This window comes from Coloeus monedula (assembly GCF_965178545.1).
Source record: "Coloeus monedula genome assembly, chromosome: 5".
Taxonomy (NCBI): Eukaryota; Metazoa; Chordata; class Aves; order Passeriformes; family Corvidae; genus Coloeus; species Coloeus monedula.
In genome coordinates, this window is record NC_138785.1 from 3,504,098 (window position 1) to 3,510,097 (window position 6,000).

Below are 6,000 nucleotides of genomic sequence, written 5' to 3' on the forward strand. Positions count from 1 at the left end.
AATTTTATATTTCAGATTTTAAGCTGAAGAAAAATCCTTCTCTCTGAAGAAGATTTTCTCATCAAGTGAGCCATATATATATATATCTTTAATAGGGATATCAAACCCAGCCTGACGGAACAAACACCTTGAGACACCTGGGCATGAATGTCTCTTTAAAAATATTAAAGCTCTAAAGGTTGAATTGTTTGCAGGTTTAACTGAACTGACAGAACAAGAGACATTGCAATAGCACAAAATGATGACTCAGGTCTCTAGCACACAATCACTTTTACAGGATTTCTCCAGCAGCCCCTGTCCACAGGGGTTTGCACCCCCATACACCCATTTAACATAGAAAATATGTACACTTTAAAGAAGCGTTACCAAAGTGTTGCCCTTTCTTTAATCTCTTAACAAACGTTACATGAGATACTTGGGAAAATCCTAACGCAAAGAAACATTTTGAGTTTAGCATTTTACTATTGAATAAGCTCTTCTTTTCTTAGCCAGATTTTGCATGCATCAGTTCCTGTGTGGAATCTGGCCTTTAATAGATATTTTTAACACTAATATTGTGCAGTGGGACCAGAGCACCTTTGTTTCCAGCTGCCTATGCTGGTTTCTGCTGACCCGATACTGACACCAAATGCACACGGTGCTGGCTTTACATATAAATTAATGCAGTAGAAAGATGAGTGTTATTTCTTCAGAAAGAATCCCCTACAACAACATAAAATTTCTTCTCAGGCCAAGGGGAGTTTATTTCACCTCTGGTGATTTTATTGTGTGTGCGCTAGGTGGAAACTCAGAACTGTGAAAAGGCTCATTTTAGCAGGGATAACAGCTGACAGAAGTCCTTCTGAGAACTGGGCTGGAATGAATCACATTCCTACGTGTGTGTGCTGGCTGGCAGCAATCAATGCTTCCTCTTAGCAGGGACACTCTGGGGGATGGAGAAATCAGAGCTGTGAAAAACCCAGCAAATTCTGCCTGACGGCTTTTCCAGGCAAACCGCCCTGCTGGGGCACTGGGAGCACGCTGGGATGTCGGGCCCTGTGCTGGCGGGAGCAGCCATTCCTTCCACAGGGGCTCCTTTGGGATCCCTGGGGATCCCACGACCCACTGCCCTCCCTGGCCCCAGTCCACCGACGGGGCTGGGAAGCTGGGAAGCAGTGCAGATGTGGGGATGGCATGGAGCTGGGAAGCACTGGAGACACTGGGGTGACAGAGAGCAGGAGTCCAGAGGAGGATGAGGTACAGGTGCTGCACAAACAGGCTGGCACTGTCCAACACAAACCCGAAAATGGGGAGGCCAAGAGAAGTGAATTTGAAGGGAAGAAAAACAAAGCCTGGTGTTCCAAGAGGAACAAAACCCACTCGCCAATGCCCCATCCTATTAAGATTTCTCTCTGTGGCTCAGTTCAGCACTGCTCCTTAGTCTATGCCAGTGCTGCTGCAGGTATTCCCTGCAGTCTCCCCACCACTGAGCAGGTGGAATGTGTGCAGGTGGAATGTGTGCAGGTGGAATGTGTGCAGGTGGAATGTGTGCAGGCCGAGGGAGCCCAGCTAGTGGCGGTGTTTAATGGGCCCAGTGCCCATTTAGCAGTGCCCTGCTGAACAACAATCCTGCCCCGAGTGGTGACTATTCCTGCAGGCCTGAGCCACAAAATGTGGCCATTGCATCTCCAGCCTTCAGTAGCCCCTGGGGAGCAGGTGAGAATTTCCATTTCTGTCCGGGAAATGTTCTCTCCAGGAAGGGGAAAAGCAGCATTTCCTTGCCCATCACCGACCATCACAGCCCTGCCCCTCTGTCTGTCAGCACTGACACTGGCACTGCTGTGGCTCGGCAAGGAGCAGAGGAGAGGATGGAAGGAGCTGCACCCGTGTGCTGCCCACAGCTCCTGAACTGCCTCTGGTCCTTCTCAGGAGAAGTTACGGCACCTAAATGTCAGCGCCTGATGCGGCCCCATCCGACTTCCCGGGACTGCAGCACCTTGAGCAAACGAAGGGGAAATTGCTGCAGTGTGAGGGTTGCCAGGCTAATACTAATAATTCGCCAAGGATGATGTGCAGGACTGGTCTTTTCTCTTGTAAATGCCAAAGATGCATCAGTCTGGGCTGCTTTTCACTTTGCATTTCCCAGGGAAGCACTCACACAGAAGATGAGGCAACTGCGAAACGCTGCCCCTGCTCTGTTGGTGAGGGGCCGCCCACCCTTCACAGGTACAGTCCCTGTCTGCTTCCATTCCCTGCCAGAGCCAGCCCGGATCGCTCCCGGTCTGCAGCACTGCCTGCAACGCCAGACTAAGGAAACGCCTTTCCCACTCTCCTGCTGGAACAGGCTCCAGCTGGCACCCACGGAAAGTACCCGGCAATGCCTCCTACTTGCCATTACTTAAATGCCACATCTTTATTTAAGAGGAAAAACCCACCAACCTCATCCCCCAGAATGTTACATCCAGACATCTTTCAAACACAGCAAAACCATGCGCACCTTCCTCTGAGAAGGTCATGGCTATTACTGTTGAAAAATGCTTTCTAATTTTCCAGCTTTTATGTCCACAAGAATTTATTTGGGAAGGAGGAGCTACTCTCCCTTTTTTAGCCCATTTCTGTGCACTGTGCACGAGGCCTTCTCACCTTCTCAGCCACCTTGCTGACCCTGGAAATGTCCCTGCTGCTGCCCCCTTGGCAGAGCTGCTATTTGGCAACAAAACCAGTTCAGGATTGCCTTTAATCAAAATGCCATGAAGTGGATTAAAATCACAATACATCCTGGATTAACCATCATGAACTACCTGAGAACAGGTCACTGCCATGTTTTTTAAAGACATAATACTCTTTGAATTTGGTTTACTGCACTTTTCTGAATTGAAAAACACACTTCCTTGTCATCCTGCCAGTGCCTCCCAATATTTAAGTACCTGAAAAATAAGTTACCTAAATTTAAATAACTTCAACCTACTTACATACTTATTTCCTTTCACAATAAATATATTTTCTAAAATACTCTAACAGTGATATCATTTCATATGGAATTTTCCTGTCATTCCCTTCAGGCAGCAGGGGATCTGTTATTGAGTGCAGTAAAGCCAGCCCCAGTTGTTCTGTGCTTTCCCAGGAATCAAATCATCTGTCTTGATTTGCTTTCTGGACCCAAGCAGGTTTTGGTGGGATGGCATTTATTTTGCTTAAACAGTGAGCAAACACAGTTCAGAAATGAAAGTATCTCAAATTATTCACAAATAACTGTGTCACTGCACAGGAGCTCAATAACCAGTTAAAACAGCATTTCCATTCCCAGTTCCTTGTGTGTGCTATCCACAAAGACATTACAAATTTGCAGCACAAAATCCTGACCGGCAGCAGGAACTGATGATTCCCAGTGACCTTCTCTGCCCAGAAATCTTAAAAGCAGATTCTTGAAAACAAACAAGTGGGAGTTAAGTGCACTCAAGTGTACATGACATTGCTCATGACTTGGTTAAAACACACACACAGAAATAGGAAAAGACCCCTGTCAATAAGACAGTTCTGAGCTGTCCCAGCTGATTAAAAAAGCCTGGCCCAGTTGTCGCATCAACATCCAGGTTTCCTACTTGCTGCCATACTTGTCATAAAGGGCTGTCAAGGGGAAGTCTTTCTGTTGCATTTGCCATAAAGGTGGGTGGGTGGGCAGGAACAGGTATTTAACCACATCCTTTATTTGAGCAGAGAGCCTGCATGTCTCTCTAACGTGGAACTGTGTTTAAATTTGGGCTGCTCGTAGCAATCTAAACCCAGAGAAGTGTCAGGAAAGCCAAAATCCATCCGAATTTCAGCTTTAGTCTGGAACAGCAGCACCAAGGGCCCTGCCTTTCATCTCGCTACAATTTCAGAGTTCCAGCACTTGCTAAGTGTTTTACTTGGGGATGCACCTAAACAATCTGAAGCCTCAAATAACACCATTACCTGGGCAATAAAACGGAATTTCTGTAGATTGCTTAGGATCTCCATAGAATACACGGCAGGGGGAGGGAGGGTGAAGCCTTGTGAATGGAAATACAAAGTGAGATTGGAATTGAGGCATTTTGGGAACGCTGCTGAGCTGAATGGCCGTTCAAAGAACCCTCCTAAGTGATGGATAAAAGCTTCAAAATAGCTTTATTTTAGGCTTGGCTGCACAGAGAAGTGTGTGCTAATAAACTGAATCACCAAAAATAAGTTGTTTCCATGTTCATTTCTTTAGAATTAATACCTGTAACCAGGGTTTTGTCACATTCATCACACAGAACAAGCTTGTGTTCTGATGTTGCACAGGACAACAGGTTTTGAGGAACTGTACTCTGTAGAATTGGGTTACTTGGGTTTTCTACAGTGGGAGTTTTTTCTTTCCCAGAACAGCAGGTATCCACAATGATGGTTTTTAATTAGGGACAACTTTATGTACAGTGCTCAGTATTTAAGCTGCAGGGGAAAAATTCTGAGAGGACACTGAGGAATCCAGGCACATAATGCCATTAGCTGAAATACTGAAGGACACAGCTGAATTCCCTTATAATGAATTAAAATTTATCAACTTTGACCTTTGTTGATCAAGGACAGTTATAAGAACCTTTTTGTTAGAATTTCATAGAATATTAAACAAGATATATATTAAAAATGCTTTTTTCAAAACTAGCACAAACAAAAATAAACATACCAAGATTTTACAATAGTTTTACCAGAAAGGAAAAATGTGAGTTCCTTTCATCTCTCCTGCTGTGGAATTAAACTATTTAAGTACTACCTTCACATTAAAGATTGCTATTTCTTTTTCAGACTGGAAATGTATTAGTGATCCAAATAGGATTGTGCTTTTCTCAGCTATGTATTCTACTCTAATAAAAGTTATTATCTCTCTTTACAAACCCTACCTCTTCCCAGCCCCACACTCTCATGCATACAACAGCATTCTTACTGATTACACAGATCATTCCCTGCTGCAAGAAGCAGGTTTTTGGAATTACCACAGTTTCTGAAATGGGTGGCACTAGAGCCTTTGGACAGGGACATTTTTTGCTAAATACAATTGTTGGTTTTTCAGTGATAAGAGATGACAGTTCCAGCATATCTCATGGAGCCTGATCAGGTGATAATTTCACCTGTCCCAGCAAACCAAACTTCCATCAGCAAGGACACACTTTAAAGCCTGCACAACACTACAGTCAATTCTCTGCCCCAGTCTGAGTTGTACTTGGGAACCCTTCTCTTTCTCAATTCCACATGCTGTGGAAAATGACATTTACTAAGCACATGCCAAGGTCTAATTCCAATGCTTCTCTTTGGGAGGAGAGAAGCAGAAACACAGAGTTTACTGTGCCACCTTCAAAGGCAAGCCAATGCCCTGCCACATCCTCACTTAAATACTGGTTTTAAATGTCAGAAGCAGCCTCTTTTTCTTGGAGTTCTGCTCCCTTTTTTTTTTCTGTCACAAAACCATTTTCCCGCTGGAAAAAATTGGGATGATCCTTCACATGAGAATGTACCATTTCATTTTTTTTTTTTTTTAATCTGCTGCTTTACCTCACTAAATACAGTATTTGGAAAGGGATTTCTTTCAATAATTTATTCCCTTGAGAGAAATTTACAGCAACTAAATTAATTAGGCATGAATCTAAGTAAACATGAAAATGCTGATATGCTGATATGCTTCCAAGTGCCTGCACCTACTTAATTAGGTTTTGTTTTATATTTATCTTCCAGCCTGTATGAAAGTCTCCCATGTGACACAAGCACTTTATTTCCTTCCCATGTTCAGTGCCATCTCACCTTCCACAGCTCCTGTCTCAGTTAGGAGGGGAGAGGTTGCCCCAATCTGTGCCCCAACAAACAAAGACAAAAAGGATGTGGACTGAGAACAAACAGTGTCTGTGTAACTGCTTCCAACCCAGTTCTGGTTAAATCGCTCCAGCAGCTAAAACACTTTAATAATGGGGGTTATCCAACACAGCTCAGTTCAGCACGACTGGCCTGCGGAGAGACTCCAAACGCAGTTCC